Consider the following 22,130-nt stretch of genomic DNA (forward strand, 5'->3'; position numbering starts at 1 on the left):
CTAAAATGTATATGGAATTACAAAAGACCCGAAATTGCCAAAGCAATGCTGAAGAAAAAAAACGAAGCTGGAGGAATAACCCTCCCAGACTTCAGACAATACTACAGAGATACAGTCATCAAAACACTGTGGGACTGGCATAAAAACAGACCTATGGATCAATGGAACAGAATACAACACCCAGAAATAAACCCAAAGACCTACAGTCAATTAATCTCTGATAAAGGAGGCCAAGAATATACAATGGAGTAAAGACAGTTTCTTCAGCAAGCAGTGTCTGGAAAACTGGAAAGCAGCATGTAAATCAATGAAGTTAGAATACTCCCTCACACCATACACAAAAATAAACTCAAAATGGCTTAAAGACTTAAATATAAGACAAGACATAATAAACCTCCTAGAAGAAAACATAGGCAAAGCATTCTATGACATAAATCTTAGCAACGTTCTCCTAGGGCAGTCTACCCAGACAACAGAACTAAAAGCAAAAATAAACAAATGGGACCTAACCAAACTTATAAGCTTTGCACAGCAAAGGAAACCATAAGTAAAACAAAATGACAATGTACGGAATAGGAGAAAATATTTGCCAATGATGTGACTGACAAAGGCTTCATTTCCAGAATATATAAACAGCTCATACAACTTAATAACAAAAAAACAAACAACCCAGTCCAAAAATGGGCAGAAGACCTATCCAAGCAATTCTCCAATGAAGACATATAAATGACCAACAGGCACATGAAAAAATGCTCAATATTGCTAATTATCAGAGAAATGCAAATCAAAACTACAGTGAGGTATCACCTCACACCAGTCAGAATGGCAATCATTCAAAATTCCACAAATGATAAATGCTGGAGAGGGTGTGGAGAAAAGGGAATCCTCCTACACTGTTGGTGGGAATGTAGTTTGGTGCAGCCATTATGGAAAACAGTATGGGGATTCCTCAGAAAACTAATAGACCTACCATATGATCCAGCAATCCCACCTCTGGATATGTATCTAGAGGGATGTTTAATTCAAAAACGTACATGCACCCCAATGTTCACAGCAGCACTATATCGAAAAGCCATGACATGGAAGCAACCTAAATGTCCTCTGACAGATGACTGGATAAAGAAGTTGTGGTATATTTATACAATGGAACACTACTCAGCCATAAAAAAAGAATAAAATAATGCCATTTGCAGCAACATGGATGGACCTAGAGATCATCATTCCAAGTGAAGTAAGCCAGAAAGAGAAAGAAAAAAAAACATGATATCACTCACATGTGGAATCTAGGAAAAAAAAAAAAAGACACTGATGATCTTATCTACAAAATAGAAACAGACTTGCAGACATAGTAAATAATCTTATGGTTACTGGGGGAAAGAGGATGGGAAGGGATAAATTTGAGAGTCTGAGATTTGCAAATGTTAGCCACTATATATAAAAATAGATTTTAAAAAATTTCTTCTATGTAGCACAGGGAACTATATTCAATATCTTACAGTAGTCTTTAATGAAAAAGAATATGAAAACAAATATGTATGTATGCATGACTGGGACATTATGCTGTACACCAGAAATTGACACACTGTAACTGACTATAAAAAATAAATCAAAATAAAGTATGTTAATTTTTTTATATATTCACAGACAAGTGCAACCATCACCACAATCTAATTTTAGAGCACTTTCATCCCCACTAAAGAATGTCATTTTAGTGGACCCCCTCAGCAATCAGCTGTCACTCCTCATCCTTGCCCTCCCCAGCCCTAAGCAACCACTAATCTACTTTTTGTCTCAACAGATATGCCCATTCTGGATATTTCACAAAAATGTAATCAACAATATGAAGGTTTTTATGACTGGCTTCTTTCATTTGGGTAATGCTTTCAAGGTTCATTCATGGTATAAGATGTATCAGCACCTCATTTATTTTCATTGCCAAATAACATTCAATTGTATAGATATCACATTTTATATATCCATTCATCAGTTACTGGGTACATCTGGGTTGTTTCTACTTTTGGGATACCATGACTAATGCTGCTATGAAAATTTCTGTACAATCTAGAAAAGAAACACAGCTTTGTGTGGGTATATGTTTTTATTTCTCTTGGGTATATAACTCGAAGTGGGATTGCTGGGGTCACATGGTAACTCTATGTTTAGCTTTTTGAGGAATTGCCAAACTATTTTCCAAAGCAGCTACACTTTACAATCTCACGCACAATATATGAGAGTTCTGATTATTCTACATCCTCACCAACACTATTTTCCATTTTTAAAATTATAGCTAGCCTAGTAGGTCTATAATGGTGTGGGGGTTTTTGTTAACAATGCTTGCTTTCATAAAACATTTCAGATTTTAAGTTGGTACTAATTTTTCTGGAAGCCAATATGATCACATACCAAAATCCTTAAAAATGCCAATACACTCTGATCTAGTGATTCCAGTTTCAGCAATTCACCCTATGTAAATCATGGATACATATAAAAGGTAGCTACAAAGATATTTACCACTGTGTTGTTTCCATAACTCAGGCTTGTGAGCCAGGTAAGATCTATTCAATTCCCCTTCCTACCTCCAGTGAGCAATCCAGTGGCCTCCCTGTAACTTCTGGCTTCATTTCTGATTCTGATTCTACTATACAAACTGTTCCTTTATCACCATCTGAGTTTTTGACTCAAACATAAGACACAGCTTTTCTTGATTTCCCCAAACAAAACACTGCCAGAAGGCAACTGTGTGCTGGAGAGATTCAGGGGTTAATGCAAGAAAGCTTACATTACTACATAACTTAAAAATAAATATGAAATATCCCTGTTCTTTTAAAAATTCCCTCAGTCATTTCTGCCTGCTCATGCTTACTCTGTCCTTAGTTTGTCCCTCTCTCTCCACACCCATCCTCCTATCCCCATCATCTCCTCTCTCCTAGCCCCAAATTACTACTCATTTTTCTTCAAGGTACTTTTAGCTATGTCTTTGTTTCTTCTCTCAATTCATTTCCTCAGGGCCACACATTCCACATGAAAAGACTAATCAACATGTTTTTCCAAACAAAGGCAGTTGACAAGATAATAACTTTTCTTATTCTACTACATTTATAACAGAAAATTATTGAACAAAACCTGGAGTCATTCAACAAACATTTTTCAAGTGCCTTTTATAAGCTAGGCATAGTTTTTGGTGCTGGGAATTTAGCAATGAACAAAACAGATGCCGTCCTACCCTCAGGGAGTTTATGTACGAATGACAGATGAACAAAGAAAGTGGGAAGCAGGGGAAGGGGGACAGAGAAGGAATGGGAGAGGGAAGGAGGGAGGAAGGGAGAAAGAGAGAGGGGAGAGAAAGAAAGATAGAAAAAGAGAAAGAGAGAAGGAAAGAAAGAAAGAAAATGAATATAAGGTGAGGTAGTAATGAAGGTTATGAAGAAAAAACGGTAAGAAGATCGAGAATGGCAGAACAATGTTATTTTAGATATAAAACTCAGGAAAGAATTATCTGAAGAGGTGTTAGGTAAGCAGAGCTCTGAAGGAGTAAAAGAACAAAACATGCAAATAACAGAAAGAACTGTGTCCCAGGTAAAGCAAATACCAAAAGCAAAAGCCTTAAGGTTGGGACACACTTAAAGAAGTGGAGAACAGCCAGGAAAACAGTGGGTGAAGTGCAGTGAGCAAGGCAGATGGCAGAAGAAAGTTTTTAGAGATAGGCAGGTGCCAGATTATGCAGTATCTCATAGGCCATGTAATGATGTTGGATTTTATTCTAAGGATGGTTAGACAGTTGTATTTGATTGCCATGAAAAAGAAAAAGCTATATCTAGTTAGTGATTACAGACTATAAGGGGCAAGAGCAGAAAAGGGGCGACCAATTAATAAACCACAGCAGCATTACAAGAAAGGTATAATGAGAGCTTTGATCATGTCCAGCAAGAGAGATGGTTAATGAATTACAGTAAAATTATATAATGGAATATGATAGTCATTATAAATGATATCCATTATAAATGATGTAAAAGATTACATAAGGACATAGACAAATGTTTATCTTAAATGTGAACAAAGCAGGTTATAAAAGAGACTATTATCTGAGTCACAAAGTTTGTTCATCCATCTATAAAATAGTATAATGCTATTTTATAAAAATATTATATGCATGGAATATTAAAGTTGGAAGAATTAGAACTCATCTAGTCTACCAAAACCAGAAAAGCTTCAGAACTTAATGACAGCAAGGACTAGAATATAGATCTAATTCTCAAACTAACACTCATTCTATATCACCCACACTCCCTCCATTATATTGGTTCTCACAAAGTCTGGCACTGGAATATGAAATTAGAGTAGAATCTTTTCCTTTATTCACATTATATTATATATAACATATTACAAATCTGCTTAAATCTAGATGTTTAAAAATTAATCTAAAATAGACTGAAGCCCTGTCCAAATTAAAAAAAAAAAAAGGCAGGAAGAAGGGGTAATCTCAAAGCAAGCCATAAATATATACGTATGATTCTTCACAGGAATCAAGTCACTGACTATAAATAGATATACTTCATGTCAGCACGCATTATTAAAACGTCTGTGGTCAATGATTTTTTTTCAAATTCTAACAATGGTACACAGAATTTGTCAAGGAAGTAACATTCTTGGGCAGCAAAACACTGTTTCTGTGACACCAGTAACCATCTCTCCTTTGAATCTGTAGGTTTCCCTGGCTATGATTTTATTTTAGACCAAGAAGGCCTGAAGCTCCTTCTAGAAACTGAACAGCCTACCTCTTCCTTTCTATGGTAACACAGCACAGCCCTTCACTATCTGACCTACAGAAAAGAACCTGCTTTTAATTAACCATTAATTACTTGACTACAGTTTGCATTACATGGAAAAATGTGTTACTTTCATCTTAATTTAAAAGACATCTGTGGTTCAAACTGGCAAGAAGACACACTTTATAAATATATTTGTATCATTATTCTCCTTCAGAGAGTTAGAAAAGAGATTCGTTTTCTTATGGTTCTGCAGGGATGGAATGGTAAGAAAGGTACAAGACGAGAAAACGGGGGTTTCTCCTTGAAGCTTTTTGCAGGGCAGAAAATATATTTTTTTAATTTGAGAGTTTTTTTTATTATTGTAAGTAGTTATCTGAATATCGAAGAGTAAAATTCAGATGAGGTCTTATTGAATACTAATAAAGTCTACTTGAAATTGAAGATCTTTCTGTTGTATTTACTATAAATACACTAAAGTTATCTGAATTTGTGTACTAAATTAGATCAAATAGAAAATACAAAAGATTTGTCACAGGTATAGAGTGCATGACCAATAAAATCAAGTTCAGCTCTAAGAAAGAATGTTTATAAATATGGGGGAAAGTTGCCTCAATATTTTTATAATTTTATGTGCATTATTTTTCACATCTTAAAGCTGCCCAAGTATAGAAAAATACAGGACTTCAATAACAGTTACCAGCATGATTTGCTTTTATTACCTTTCTGTTCAAGACCCTTGTTTCCCCTTGTAGCATGTCAAATTGCCCCCAAAACCATATTATACAGCAGAGAAATGTTGTTCACACTTCACTGGCTATTGATTTACTTTATTTATTGGCACAAAATCAGCTTGAGATAAACATTTTGTCCCCCATTTCCACTATTGTAAGTGGTATACTACATTGCAAGATAGGTAAGCCCAAATGTGCAGGGTCACAATTCGACATGGCTTTCTAATCAATGTGTGAAAAATTATCTAATGAATAATAGGTTGCACATTTCCACAAACAAATTAACCAGGGTGAGACTGAAACTAATGATTATATTTATCTAATGTAATTTCACATCTGTTACTAGTGGTAGTAATTTTTTTCTCTTTCATCCATGGTGTCCTCAAAATTACAACTTAGTCTTTCAGATACAGTTATAGGACATCAGTTTAACTAGAAAATAGACAATTTTGTGGAATGTTTATTTTTTCTTTGAATGCCAGCAGCCCTGAGAAATATGATGCCATTTTATAAATTTTAGGAATTCAGGTACTTCTTTATCATTACCTCTGTTGTGTTTTAAGGTCCACCTGTGGGCTTAATTTCATAGCCTATGGGTCAATTCCCATCATTCAGTCTCACAAAGAGTAAAATGACCCCTTTCTAACACTGTAAGATCCTCCTTAACTGTATCTGTCCTTATAGTAATATAATATTTATCCTGATTTAAAATGTAGAATTTTTTAAGTAGAAGCAGTTCCCAATGTAGAAAAAGTTAAATCCTGAACATTTCATTTGGAACTCAGGGCACCTAAGGCTCCCAGGCAAGTCCACAGAAGCCTAATCCATCCACATGTAATTTCATCATAGAAACTAGCCACAACTCGTGTTACATCTCCCATAGAAAAGAGCATTCACAGTTTAAACCAAGAACACTTGTCTTTCAGCTATGGTTTCCCACTCTCCTGCCACCTGCTAGGCAGTTTAGGGAGTCTCCTACTGCAACATAATGACTCTGGCACCAATGGCTTGGGTAAGGGGCCTAAAGGGGTGAGCTTGAGGTAAAAACGTAGTATCACCTGCAAAGAGGAGCTCTAGAGGCAGAAGTCATCTGTTGGAGAATGTATCAGGGATATTTCTTGGCCCTATGCCTATTTCCTATCCAGAGAAACATCAGCCTAATTCTGAAACCAAATCTTCTAATTTTAATGAGAAGCTCCAGTAATTTGTATTCCAAGACTTTAATGATTAGACATCAGACTCTGATCGAAAAGATCTGCAAATTCTATCACGTAACCGAACAATTTCCTCATAAATTTTTACTTATGTGGGGAACTCCTGAGTTAGCCTCACTATGAAGAAAAAGTAGAGAACTAAGAGACATCTTTTGATCCTTGGAAGGAAAACACGGTCCTTAAGGCAGCAGTTCTCAACGTTTGAGTTCTCAAACTTTCTTGGTCCCTTAAAAATTACTGAGGTCCCTTAAAAATTATCAACAGTAGTGCTATTGAAAAGTAAAACTGAAAAAATTTTTAATATTTATTAATTCATTTTGAAACAGAAGTAAACCTATTACATCTTAACATAACATAGATTAATTAAAAATAGTTGACCCTCAAACAACATTGGGTTAGAGGTGCTGACCCCCTGCACAGTTGAAAATCTGAGTACAACTTATAGCCAGGCCTCCATATCCTCAGTTCCACATCTGAGGATTCAACCAACTGTGGACAGTGCAGCACTGTAGTATTTACTACTAAAAAAAATCTGAAAAAAAAATCGGGATGGGTGGTAGTAGTCTAGCTCAGTGGTAGAATGCATACTTAGCATGCATAAGGTCCTAGGTTCAACCCTCAGTACCTCCATTAAAAAATAATAATAATAAATCTAATTACTCCCTGCACAAAAAATTAAAAAGTTTAAAAAAAAACCCTCCATATAAGTGGACCCACATAGTTCAAACTCATGTTGTTGAAGGGTCAACTATAAATGTATTCTCTCCACAAAGAAATTTATTGAAAAGACTGTCTTAATAGAAGACAGTTGAATTCTCATAAATGACTCTGCCTCCAATTTGTCATATGTTGTTCTGACTGAAGTATACTTATAAAGAAAATTCAGCCCTAGGCAGATATGTAGCTGAAAAAGAAGTTATTTTAATAGTCATTTTGGATAGCTGTGGATATTCTACTTTGATAAAAAACCAAAATGTGTCAAGTGACAGGTTTTTAAAAGTTAGTTGCCATGTAGAATCTGAAACCGTATCAATGAAATTTTTATACTTTCTTATATTAAAAAATATATTGGTTTATCTTGCACTTTGAATGGATCGTCTAACTTGAATGATTTTGTACCACCATGTATTTGGTCATTTGGAAAATATTAGTTCACTAACTTCTGCAGATCTTTTAAATGTTGACACACTTCATTATATAATATTGTAAAAACATACTTACCAATCTCATCAGAAAAGTCTTTAGTGATTGCTTCAGCAGCACATATACTAAAACTGGAACCACACAAAGATTAGCATGGCCCTTGTACAAGGATGACACACAAATTCATGAAGCATTTCGTATTTTTATATGTATGTATCTGTATGACTGAAATATTATGCTGTACACCAGAAACTGACACAACATTGTAAACTGACTATACTTCAACTAAAAGAAAAGTCTTTAAATATTGGGACATTGTCAACGTCATAGTGTCTAATACAAGTCTTCCAAATTTCTAGTTTTTACTTAAAAGGTCTATTTTTTTATGACTGGCAACAAAGTTGTTTTCCTTGAACTTTCCCTAAAAGATCAGTTTGTTCATTTTTGAGAAAATATCTGCCAAACATCCCACTCTGAACAGCCACAGTTTGTCAGCTGTTCTCTCAAGTAAAAATAGTATTCCATGAAAAAAGCAACTAGATCAGCTCACAACTCAAACCTTTAGTATGCAGGCAAAAGGGCCCTCTGCATGGTTCCCATTTCATCATCCAGAATATTTGAAGACATTAACTCAAGAATTGAGATGCAAAATTAATTTCTTATTGACCAAAATGTTCTTAAGTGAAACTTTTTTTACTTTTTTTTTTTACTGTAAGAATAGTGACTAACAGAACAGTTTGGTGTCACTGTACTAATTTACTCTAAAATATGAAGTTTTATCCACCATTGTTTTGCACCATCAGACCAAATGTCAACCCAGTGAAAAAGGTTAATCACATCTTAGTCTTATGATGAAAATGGTTTTAACCTTCCTCCTAAAAGGGGACCTCCAGATATCTGCAAATTATCTTTTGAGGATCACTGCTCTAAAAAGTCTACAATTCTATGTGCATGGAGGGAAGACACTGGTCGGGGGAAGAGAGACAATACAGAATTGAGAAAAATGTGTTTTGAAAATAAATTAATGTTAAATCCATTTGGCTTTCCTTATAGCTTGACTGACTTTTAAATACTTATTTCATTTAGTTTTCTGCCTTGCTTCTGGCCCTGATCTGAGATTGGCATCAATGAGTAGTTTTATCAGAGTCAACACTAAGCAAACTATGAATGAAATTTCATGGCTCCACCTGCCCCAGCAAATAAATGCCTATGAGGGCTAATGTCCTTTCAGTAGTCTAAATAAAAACGGAAGCCTCCTGATCATCTGATATTATATTATATATCTCCTTATGTGTTTTGTCTACACCTGAATGTAAGCTCCTTGAGACAGGGTACTTGTTTTGTTCACTGCTTCATCTTCAGTTCCTGGAATAGTACCTAGCTCATAATAGACACTCTACAAGTATTTATTGGATGAATGAACTCAGCTCATGAGACTACACAAGGAATAAGCTAGAAATAATGTAATTCATCATCTTAAAAATACATCCAGATGAGTGTTTCAATCTTCAAAACAACTGGAGAGACTACAATCACTTTCCAATGGGCAGCTATTGCTCAGGAAGTTTTCTTAACACCAGAGAGGAAGTGTCAGAAATGCACTGCAGTTGGATTCAGAAAGACTCTGGCTAAGAACCTGGTTCCAGCAACTACTACTGATATGAAAACTGGGCAATGATTCACCTGAGATTATCTCCTTAGAGCAGAGACAGAAATAATTATCTCTGAGAGACACAGTGAGAATGGAATTAATGAAACTATGCTTGTGAAAGTATCTAGCTCAGTGCCCAGCAAAAAGGAAGGGACAAGCATAGGTAAATGCTAGTATATACACATTTGGTATTGGGCTACCATACCCATACCATTCCTACTTTCTTTGGTAACTTTATCCCAAGTTGCCTCTGCTGAATGCCCCACCCCAGCTCTCAGTCCCTATGTTTGGATGGAGCTTCAGACCTAGATTTATTGGCCTAACCCTGAACAATCAGTGCATTATTTTCCGGAGCACAGTCACTTGAACAAGATGACCACATGTTTCAGTCAGAGCCAATGAGACCCAATTAAATTGTTGCTGGAAAATGCTAGGAAGAGCCTCTCTCTTTTCTACTGGACTTGAACCTGGGGAAAAATGCAGACAGGAGCTGCTAAGGCCAACCTGGAACCACAGGGAAGAATCTGCCTGAGAATATAACCCAAACAGCAGTTACAGAGCTGAGAGACATAGAAGGAGGAACTAGGTTCTGTGAACAATGCTTGAGCTTCCAACAAGTAGTACCTGAAACCAGTCTAGGCTTTAGAATTATGTTTCAGTAAATCTCCCTTTTTCCTAAGTTAGTTTGGGTTGAGTTTCCTGACATTAACAATAGGGAGAGTCCAGGTGGATGTAGTATTTTATTCTGTTCCATAAGGCCCAAACTAGTTTTCCACAGAAAATGTGGTTCAAATGTTAATGTCGCTGATGAAGTCTGAAGCACAGTGCCAAAGTCTGTCCTTAGGTCTTTGGAATTCCCATGGCCTTAAGTAAGCCACAAGTCCAGTCCTAAAAGCATTTGGTTAATATTTAGATCAGATATTTCTGAAAGAGAAATCACATAAGTAACTCCAAATCTGGAAGTCTCTAGGCCCTTAGGGATGTGTAATTGTAGTAACGTGTGATCTCGAGCTATTACTAATATTTCTAAAAAGCCTAAAACAAGTTGCACATATTCCCTTAATGAAGTTAACTAAAAGATAAATTTATTTGTTCTTGGCAGGAGTTATGTGTACTGTGTGTAGTTAACAGAGTTATCTCTTGCTAATCAGAAGCTTTTACTGTCAGATACATAGCTAGCTAGGTAGCAAGCTTGATATCCTTGACTGATTTACCAAATGAGGAAATTATTTATTTAACCAATGCTCTATTATAGATAAAATCTTCCAAAATATAAGGTCTCATGGTGGGAGGAGGGGTGAAAGATAAAAAAGGACTTCAGCACTTGGTGATGAAAAGATGAGAAAACACTAATGTAAGAGAATGTAAGAGGCTGGCCTTTCTTTACAGCCATTTGCTGGAGAGGGGTGGAGGGACATAATTCTTTAAAGTGTACAGTGGTTTTAAGGGCACTGTGCTTCAAGGGCAAATTATATTAAAATCACAATCTGACAGCATTTAGGGATGAATTTAGCTTACTCAACAAGTAATTGTTGAGGGCCTACAATGGCAATGGAGGGTGAAAGGTATAGAAAAGAGCAAGATAAGTTCTGTATTTTGAATGTGGTGGTAGTTACATGATTTTGTCAAAATTCAGAACTGCATATCTAAAAAGGGTGAATTTTACTTCATAAATCTTTCTCTATCTACATATTATCTATCTACATATGAAAAAAAAAGGCCTTAAATAGTTTGTATCTGATCACCATCCAAGACAAGGGTAAATTCAACAAGGACACTGTCAAAAAAAAGGCGTTCAAGCAAAACTCAGCACTGGAGTTGTGGAAGTTCATAAGGATGGCTAGGGGAAATGTTCCCTTTGAAACCAAAGGAATTATAACAGAATGAAAAATGAGGCATGGAACTGGTAACAGGTGGGAATAGTATTAATGCCTACATTACTTTTTTAAATTACCAGAAGGAAAATTTTAGGGTGAAAACTTGACCCTTCATAGAATTTTAATTTTGCCAAGATGAACCTGAGATGAACCCCAAACTCAACTGGGTCTGAAAGTTGGAAATCATTTTATTTTCCAACTACTGGGAATCAGTCAACTGCTGATTTTCTGGGGATAAAAATGGTTTAATGCTGTTGTATCTTCTTAAATCCTCATCAAAAAAGAATTGCAAGGACGTTAAGCAGAGAAACTGTACATAATAAAAATGTTTAATTTTTAATAAATGAAACATTTAGACTGTAAGTTCAGGAGAGTGGAAAAAGCAGTATGAAAATACATTGTATAAGTTTTTTTAATACAATATGACAGAGTTTGGCACTTAAGACTTTGGTAGGGAAAGTCTCTGCTGCTTCAATCAGAAGCTACTTCTCTAAATGTCACCCACACCTCAGTCTCTTTACCTATTCATAAACCTGTAGGTTGAATCTTTAAAAATCATCCTCAGTTGTGAGGGAAACAGAATTCTCATAAATTGTTGAAGCTAAAAGTTGTTAAACTCTTGTGGAAGACAACCTGGCATTATCTATAAAAATTAAAAATGTAAATGTGTTTGGCCTAGCAATATCATTTTCTACACATTAACTGCAATGGGAAAAGACCACAACAACCTACATGTCCATCAATAGGGCATTTAAATAATTTAAATTACTTCCATACGATGAAATACTACGTAAAAAAGAATGAAAAAGCTCTTTGGGTACGGATGTAGAAAGCTCTCCAATACATATTATATGAAAAAAGCAATGCACAGAACAGTGGAACAGAATGTTAGTTACCATCTGTATACAAAAGAGGGGGAAAGAATATATAACCACATTTGTTTATAATACATTTCAAAAATCTCTAGTATATACAGGAAATTAATGACCACCTGTTAAAGACAATTCTGATGTATGTTGACAAGGGTGGCAGGAAGGCTTTTAACTACAAACCCTTCTATGTTTTAATTCTTTACCATGTGGATATCTTACGTGTGTGCTTAAAAATTTTGTTTAAAAAACACACTTCCCTTAACTTAAAAAAAAAAAAAAAAAACTAGCTTTACCAAATGGATGAGCCAACTTTCACTTCCTGGAAGAGCCACCAAAGATATGCTACTGACTAGAATAAGTCCTAAATAAAACGAAAAGAATTTTCCTTGGGATCCTCATCCCACCTGTCTTAATTTGCTTCCCCCATGTTAGCACAAACTCACTCTGCTCCTTACTATTATCTACAGTGAGTTCTCAAAGCCTTCACCACTGACCACCTTCTTCCTATCCCACATGCCCAAGGATCTTCACCATAATGCACTTCTCAGACATACTCTCTCTCCAAATTTCCCAAGGCAGAGGTTACATACATTCTTCATCTATTAGTAATGAATATTTATTGTTGGTTTTCCCCCTAGGAGTTGGGGCATGGGGTGTGGTGGTGGGCAGGGGGCAGTGGAAGCTGTCTAGCATCAATCTTGTTCTTATTTGGGGGAATCTATTTTGTGGATAATCTTCCCAGATGTCTTGGTCTGAGGTGCCAAAGAGAACAGATTCTTCCTTTCTCTACTCTCTTAAAGGAAGAACTGCTTAGAACTCTGAAGTTTGGGAGAACTGACCCAAAGTCACAGGCTGAGTTAGGACTCATTTGTGGAGAAATGCAGTGAGGATGGCAGTATCCAGAGATGACAGCAGCTAGCTGGGCCAATTGTTATTATAGCTGTCTACCCTCTGGGGCAGCTTTTGGTTCCTGCCCATTTTCCAAGCCTGCTCCTATGGCCTCCTCTCATTTCTGTGAGCCTCTAAAGCTTTTAGCTTAAAACAGTAAGTTTTCAGTTTCTTCTCATAAAAAACCCTGACTGATACACTTTTAAAAAAATTTAGGTACTTAATACGAGCAGGGAAGGATACAGAAGTATAAAATACAAATATGATCACTGTTCTCAAGGAGATTATAACCTACTTTTGGAGACATAAAGAACCAAAAACCATGTGTTAATGAAGGGTATGGTCAGAGGACAAGGAAAGACTTCAACGATTTGAAGTAGTCAGGGAAAGCTAGACAATGTGGCTCTTCTAGGCAGAAATTACCGTATTTGCCCTCCCAAGCAGAATTCATCACTCTTTACAACTGTATGTTTTTATTTACTATTAAAGTTAGCTGTTAACATACAGTCTCTCTTACAGTCTCCCATTATCTATGAATTTCTCGAAGAGAGATTTTATGAGACCAACCAGTGCCAGAAAAACTCATTTATTCAGTAATTCCAAACATAGGACTAGAAATTGGTCATTAGTGTGAGATGATCCGATTTTCAAGGTATTCGGATAAGGTAAGAGAGAAGAAAAGGAGTAGTAGTATAAGAAAATGGATAAAAGTTTCCCATAAAGGAGTAATAGGAAGTAAAACTGGTAAATTAGACTACAGACACTATTCTGGGCATTGAAGACCATGCTAAATATAAGGAAAGGTGGCAAACTCAAAATGGCCTATAGGAAGAAGTGGGAAGTGCAAACGGGTGGAGTGAGCTGGATAAAAGCAACAGAAAGTCATCAAACGGGGGTGAGGCCATGCTTTGCCTAAAAGCATTCAAGTTAAAAAATAATAATAATACTTTGCAGTCACAAAATAAAGTTTGCAGGCCACAGATTTCTGCTAGGCCATGGAGAAGTTTTTGGGCAAGACAGAAGCAGGATCAGAAAGATATATTAAGAAAAACCAAGCAGCAGTGCAGAAGTAGAGAAAACCAAAACGCTCAGGGGGATAAGTGAGACGCAATAAGGTTTGGATTAGAATCAGAGCAATATTCTTCAATGGGTGAACTGCTGGGAGAAAAGTTAATAGGGAATTAAACAATGAAGGTAAGACTGTCACCACCTGAACCGACTGATCAATTATAACATCACTAAAAGTTAGAGAATACAGGGTGTGAAAAATACTACAAATAAAAATTCCACAGAATTTATTAAATATGAGACAGAAGGAGAAAGGAGAATAGGAATTAATGATTACCCCATATTTCAAGCCTCGCAGCTAGAGCAATAATGATGGTAATGACAGAGATAGGAAAACCAAGAGATAGAACCAGTTTTCAAGGGGGAAACTAGAAACTGCACTATCACGGCGCAGCGATAAGAACATCAGACTGGAAAGGCATTCTGCCAGCTGTACCACTGCATACCCTTGAACAAACACAAGCTCCTGGAACCCATATCCTCTGTTTAAAAATGAGATTAAACAAGATGCTCTATATGACTCTTCCAGATCTGATACTCCAGATAAGTCTGGTTTAAATGTGTTTAAAATAGCACAGAATACTGAGGGGAAAATGTTTCCTATGGATTTTTTAATAACAAATTTCCTTAATAATATACATATATATGAGAAAAATATATAAAATAGCAATGCTTCATTTTAATTTGCATATAAATGGATCTTTAAATGCTTTTTGATTTTGTACACATTTCGTTTCAAATTATTGCCTATATCTAGATTTCTAATTCTACTCCTATTCTCACTTAAATTAAATGCACACCAAACATGCTTTTTTGTCCATCTAAAACTTCATGAAACTCCTTTTTTAAAGACAACTGAGGTGAAATACACATAACAAAATTTACCATCTTAACCATTTTTAAGCGGACAGTTCAGTGGCATTAAGTACATTCATATTGTTGTGCTACCATCACCACCAACCATCAATACAGTACCTTTTCATTTTGCAAAACAGAAACTCAATACCCATTAAGTAATAACTCCCATTCTCCCCATAGCCCTGGCAACCACCATTCTACTTTCTGTATCTATGAATGACTACTCTAGGTACCTAATATAAGGGAAATCATACAGCACTTGTTCTGTTGTGACTGGCTTATTTCACTTAGCATAATATCATCAAGGTTCATCCAAAATGTAGCATGTGTCAAAATTTCCTTCCTTTTTAAAGCTAAATAATGCCCCATTGTATGCATAAACTACATTTTGTTTATCCATTCATCCATTGGTGGCCACTTGGGTTGCTTCCATCTTTTGGCTCTTGCGATAATGCTGCTATGAACATGGGTACACAAACATCTCTTCAAGTCCCTGCATTCAATTCCTTTGGGTATGTATTCAGAAGAGGAATTGCTAGATCATTCAGTGATGCCAATTTTGAGGAATCACTGTACTGTTTTCCACAGCAGCTGTACCATTTTACATTTCAACAACAGTACACTAGGGTTTCAACTTCTCCATATTCTGGCCAACAGCTGTTACTTTCTGTTTTTTGTTTTTTTTTTAAATAGTAGCTATTCTGATGGGTGTGAGGTGGTATCTCACTGTGGTTTTGATTTGCATTTCCCTAATGACTTGTGCTCTCCATGGTTTTATCAAAATAACATATGAGCCAACAAAAAAGAGCTCTTATTGGCCAAAGATGGGATACTCTGAGTATCAAAAAATATACAAAAACAACTGATCTAAATACACTGAAATATAAACCTCAAGTTAATAATGATACTTAAAAAATCATAGTGAACACTACTGGAAATAACTAGGGCATACATTATTTATTCTGAAGACTGGCAATTAAAAGGCAATAAAAATTAAGGATTTATCTTACCTTTGCTGTACAAAATGTATTTTAGGATAACCAAGTAACTCTAGTTGATGAAGGAATTCTAGCTTATAAATGTGGAAGGAGTGACAGAATTAGGTTAGGAAATCACCATTTTGCAAGCACTAGTGAAGTAATTGCTTCAGGCAATATTCATAAGTGGACAAAACCATTAGATAAAGTAGTGATGGGGAACTGTACAACGGAGATCAAGCTGTCACCATTTGAACCCACCCATCAACCACTGCATCACTGAAAGTAAGCAAACTGTGTGCTTCCTGGTATGATTCAGTATGAAACATATAGCACCACCTATGAAATATTCATGCCCAAAAATGTTGAACCTAAATCTGATGAAGCCTCTACAGCTGCACTAATATGACAGCCACTAGCTACATGTAGCTATTTAAATTTAAAATAAAGAATTCTCAATTGCAAGTGCTGAAAAGCCACATGTAGCCATTAGAAAGTGTAGGTACAGAAAGGTCCCATCATTGCAGAAGTTCTATTGGATAGTGCTGCTCTGGAGCTAAATTCCATTCATAAGAAACATGGAGAGGGAGAGGGATAAAGGAACAAATGGCACCAGAAAGAAGCAAAAAGGCAAGACCAAAACACAGGGCATTCTATAGAACAGTAAGTGGATGGCAGAGGGAAAAGGGAGGGAGGAGGAACTACGTTAGATTTTAAAAGACTTAAGATATGAAATGTCCAGAAAAGGAAAATTTATACAAAAAGAAAGCAGATCAGTGGTTTCCTGAGGCTGGAAGTGGAAGCAGAAATTGACTGCAAATGGGCTAGCAGAAATTTTGGCCAGTGTGGAAATGCTCCAAACCTGGCTTGTGATGACAGTTGCCCAACTCTATAAATTTACTAAATATTTACTGAATTTTTTTTTTAAAAGTAGTAAGAGACAACTATAATGTATGGACCTTTTTTGTAACTGATTCTAACAAACTAACTCTAAAATGACATTTTTGAGCTAGCCAAAGAAACGTAATTATAAACCAGATGATATAAAAAGCTGCTTAAAATTTTTTTGTAAATGGCTTATTGTTTGTATTTTCAGAGATGCATAAACATGTGCAGTGCTTTAGATAGGCTTTAATATACTGAAACAGAGAAACAAGATAGAAAAAATGTATTAAGCAAATGGAATAAAAATCTTAACTATTAAATCTGGGTGATGGATATATGGGAGTTCATTGCACTTTCTCTACATTTGTATGAATTTGACATTTTTTAGAATTTAGAAACATTAATGGCTACAAAAATACCCTTTCACAGTCAATGCTATATAAACCAAGTCAATGATGGGTTTGTGATTCCTCAATGTTGTCAGCAACTATGATACTAAGTCATCATTTTAAGTAAGTTTCAGTTTTTAAAATTAAGTCCCCATAGTAAAAACTAATTGATTACCTTTAAGTCACCATTTGAAACTTCAAAAAATGTTTAAACACACTGTTTTTCAGGGGGTCGATGGAGAAAGTGTATATATACTTTTTTTTTTTTCCTACTAGCTCAACTGAATCATTCTGCCCAGGTCATGAAATAAATCCATCAGCCTTCTCAGTGATTACCCTGTGATAAATATGCCTGGCACCAGTGCAATGTATTCAAGCCTTTTCAACAGCTTTTCCTTTGTGCACATCTGTAGGCTTTTTATGCACATCTGCATACAGAATCACAACCATGATCTGCATTATAATTAATGTAACAGCACATCTGACCAGGTCCACAGGGTTTGATGCATAACCATTTTTGAGATCTGCAGGGAACTGAAGATACCCTGGGGAGAAAGTACAGCTAATTTCTTATCAGGCATTGGACAAACTGTAAGTGGTAAGACAGTTGTTTTCCTGAAACAGCCATGACATAGCTGGAGGAGAATCTCAGTGTGTGTATAACTGCTTCAAATCACAGTTGCTCTACTCCTGAACTCTGCACCACATCCCTCATATACCCACTCTAAAAGACTGAGGTATGATCTTGTGGTGGCTCACAGCGAAAGAGAATATGACAATGAATGTAACTATGTTCATGTATAACTGAAAAATTGTGCTCTACACTGGAATTTGACACAATATTGTAAAATGACTATAACTCAATTTAAAAAAATGTTTAAAAAAAAAAAAGACTGAGGTATGGCCCCAAATTTACATACAGACCCAATTTAAAACCATGTATGAAAGGATTCTTTGGTTATTAATGACAGCAAATCACCGGTGTGAATCTGAGTAGAGATATACAACAAGCACAGAAATATTAGACCTGACCTGCACATCCTTCTCATTCTATATCTCTGATCGTTAAGATCTTCTTCCTTATGTCCCCCTTACACCTATTTTTAAAAATTTTACTTTGAAATCTAGATAGAAATTGCATACCTAGGTAAGTACTTACTTAAGTGCATTTCTTCAAAGACCTTCAGGATACTCACTGTCCATTTACACTGCTCAGTTCCATAGCTACAGCACAGAGTGACGTCCCACGGATCTCAGTAAAAAGCAGAGCAACCTGATTCTATATCTCCCTGGTCTAGGATTTCATGAGTCAGCACTATCCAATAAAGCTTTCTGTAGTGATACCCAACATGGTAGCCACTAGTCATCTGCGGTTTTTGAGCACTTAAGATGTGGTCACTGTAAATGAGGAACTGAACTTTTAATTTCACTTAACTTAAATAGCCACATGTAAATAGTAGTTAACATACTGGACGGTGTAGCTATAAGTGAAAGACTTTTTCTGTTGTTGTGTTTTCACTCAAGACATGATACACAAGAGTCTTTTAAAATAACTCTCTCTCTCATCTGCGCACACACACATACACAAACATACATATTCATACATCAAATCTTAATAGTGCTTAACTGGGTGATGAGGCTATGAAATCAGGCATTCAAATATATTTTGGATTAATAAATATGTTTATACTTGAATATTACCTATTGTAAGGATTGTTATCATCAGAAAAGACTATACAATTAGAAAATGACTATAATATTATAGTCATTAAACCTGTAAATAGGGAGATATACCCCAATATCGAAAATATACAGAAGCAGAATACAAAATATTATTTTTTTGGTCACAAATATTAAAAAACTAAATAGGCACACATATAAGGAATGAAGAGGACCACAAACCAATGAAACTAATCAGATGCAGGAAGAGATTATAAGTGGATTTCACTCATGTTGAGTTGCATTAATGTCTGTATACAAATAAAGCTTTAGAAAAATAAAATAAGGTTGAAGAGCAATAAGATCCAAAGAACTGAGCATAGGAATAATCTCATAAAACTTGAATGCTGGGAGCAGACAACTATCCTAAATCAGCAGCAAAGAAGGATGAGGAGACTGAAGAGAACTCAAGTTACGTGCTGTTGGGGGAAGGGATAACTAGAATTGAGAAATCCAGGATTGAGAGAAAGAGAGGGAAGGAAAGAGCTTGTAAATGAGAGTAAGAGAGCTAATGCAGGTTAATGTTAGTATTCAATCAGTTGAAGACTTAAGACTGTTCCAAGGCTGTTAGCTGAGAGGCCAGAAAGGCTCAATTGCTTTCTAAATGTGGCCCACTTCTGAGATTAGCATCAATTACACTTAATTCACCTGGATAGTTTCAGCAACTAAAACAGTGGTTCTCAAACTTCAAAACGAGATTCCTAAATGCCATCCCTCGAGACTGAGAAATACTGATTAAAAACAAACAAACAAAAAAAAAAAACCTGCTTTAAATGTCTGGGATAAGGGGGAAGGGTATAGCTCAGTGGTAGAGTGTTTGCTTGGCATGCACGAGGTCCTGGGTTCAATCCCCAGTACCTCCATTAAAAATAAATAAACGAATAAACCTAATTACCACCCCCTCCAAAAAATAAATAAACAAAAAAATTATTTGAGGGGGAGGGTATAGCTCAGTGGCAGACTGCATGCCTAGCATGCACGAGGTCCCGGGTTCAAGCCCCAGGACCTCCACTACATAAATAGATGAATAAACCTAATTACCCTCCCCCACAAAAAGTTAATTCAAAAAGTAATAAATAAATGTCTGGGATAGGAAAAAAAATAGGGATGCCCTGATGCTCTTTATGGATAAAATTTGTCTTCTATTTAATAAAGATGACTAAACAAGTTTTTTGATAACTTGGGAAACCCTAGAACCTCTGACCTTTTCATAGATTTTAGGAAAGGAAGGGGAATAGAAACATTGTTTTTAAACATGTGAAGACCTGTCAAGTAATAACGGACACAGACTTGTTGTGTGGGGCATCAAGGATAATCTAGAGGAGGGATGTTTTCAACAGGAGATTGTTTTAGAAAAAATGGGACCCATTAAAGATGGTGAGCTTCCTATCTCTTAGAGATGTTTAAGCTGATGCTAAAAGACTGCCTGGTCTATAATCTGTGTGAATAATTTAATCAGCAATGATAAGATTAGATGACCAAAGACCAGCCTTCTCCCTACCTTGATACAGCCTACCTAACACGAAGTCAAAGTTCATTTGAAAGCATTTTATTGGGCATACAATTGCTTCAGTGATTCATGATAATTAGATAAGCAGCTCACATCAACATGGTTTTTTACTTTTATGCTGCAAATCATTTGACTCCTCTCTCACTTTTCTGGTACCTAGAATCAAAGTCAATGTGGTATTTTCTCCTCATTACCACCTCAGTATTATTTACTCAACAAATATATTTTGCCTCTTAATAAGTATCAGGAATCATGCATTCAGGTCAATAAACTAATCATCAATACACACAGGTTAAGAGGCAAACATCTTGGATCCAATTCTCCCCAAACTCAGGTTTCACTATCTCAACCTACCCCCATGCTCCAGGTCAGACTTTCCAATATTACACCCAGTGATGCCTCCACCTTCCTTCCTTTCCCCACCCCAATCACCTGAGGGATACATGGGCAACATGTCCAGCTGGTGCTCTTCCCCAGCCCTGACCCCAACTCCAAGCATCCTTGAGGCAGCAGAAATTTGAGGCCAGGAGGATAAGGGCTGCCTGTCTAGAGGAAACAAGTGGATTCCTACAGGGAAGGAAGAAAAAAAACTCAGAGCAAAATATCACACAGTGAAAAATGGACTCTGGGGATTTCAAAGCAGAGAAATAAAGATAAGGAAGAAAAAAGAGGTGAGGTTTTTTTTCAGGGACAGGTGAGGGAAGAGGACTTCTTTAAAGTCAGAAGATAGATAAATGGCTGAAGTGGCTCTGGAGCCCAGAGTTTCACTTATGAAAAGCCAACAATGCAGGTGTCTCTGTGTGTTTAGAAGCTTTTAGGCTATCTCTAAGGGAATCTATAAAATCTTGGTTACTCTAAAAAAGCTGATGTTTGAAGATGGGACACTGAGGGAGGGAGGAAATTACAGCTGGTACTTTTATTGTTGTTCTTCTCTATTGAGAAATATGTCTAACAAATAAAAGAGTATATATACACCATTTGAAAAATAATAATTTTTTTTAAGAACCACCCGTGTTTCCACCACCCAAATGAAGCCTATTTTTCTTTACTCCTTTTTCTCCAACTCCTGGAGCATCCCTAAACAACTAAAGTAGATTTATCTGGGGGTCAGTCTCAGGTGTGGTATAACTTCCTTAAATTGCAGAATGCTCCTGGGCAAACGATCTCCAAGATCTCCAACATCACTCTTACTTGTATCCTAACACTGAAGTTTTTAGATGGATTAAGATAAAGACATTATTTCCACAATAAAATTAAGGGTTTTAAATGAATGAGTTAGCATATTGCTTTAAATCTAGTCCATTAAAATGTAACTGTTACCAGCTAATTTCTTATTTTGAATGGGGGAAAGGATTTGAAAGAGAAGGTCCTGACTCTAAAAATATCAGTGGAGAAAAGAAAGCTGAAGGCTCCCAAAAAACTTCACATACTTCACCAGTTTTCTCTGGACCTGAATTATTTGCCTTCATCCATACACAAAAAAGAGGTCATGAGCAGAGATACCTCCTGGCCTATACACATTTGCTCACCTGAAGAGCCACTAGGCTGCCCATTCTTTTCATTCTCCCATGTGGTTATA

At 36.2% G+C, this 22,130-nt stretch overlaps 1 non-coding gene across 1 annotated transcript; it reads left to right on the forward strand.

Annotated features, from left to right (window-relative positions):
* Window positions 1-7,958: 7,958 nt before the first annotated feature.
* On the forward strand, window positions 7,959-8,062 carry LOC116662900. The gene has a single exon (XR_004318983.1). It is a non-coding gene; the product is annotated as a U6 spliceosomal RNA (small nuclear RNA).
* Window positions 8,063-22,130: the final 14,068 nt, after the last annotated feature.

Source organism: Camelus ferus, chromosome 3, assembly GCF_009834535.1.
Source record: "Camelus ferus isolate YT-003-E chromosome 3, BCGSAC_Cfer_1.0, whole genome shotgun sequence".
Lineage (NCBI taxonomy): Eukaryota > Metazoa > Chordata > Mammalia > Artiodactyla > Camelidae > Camelus > Camelus ferus.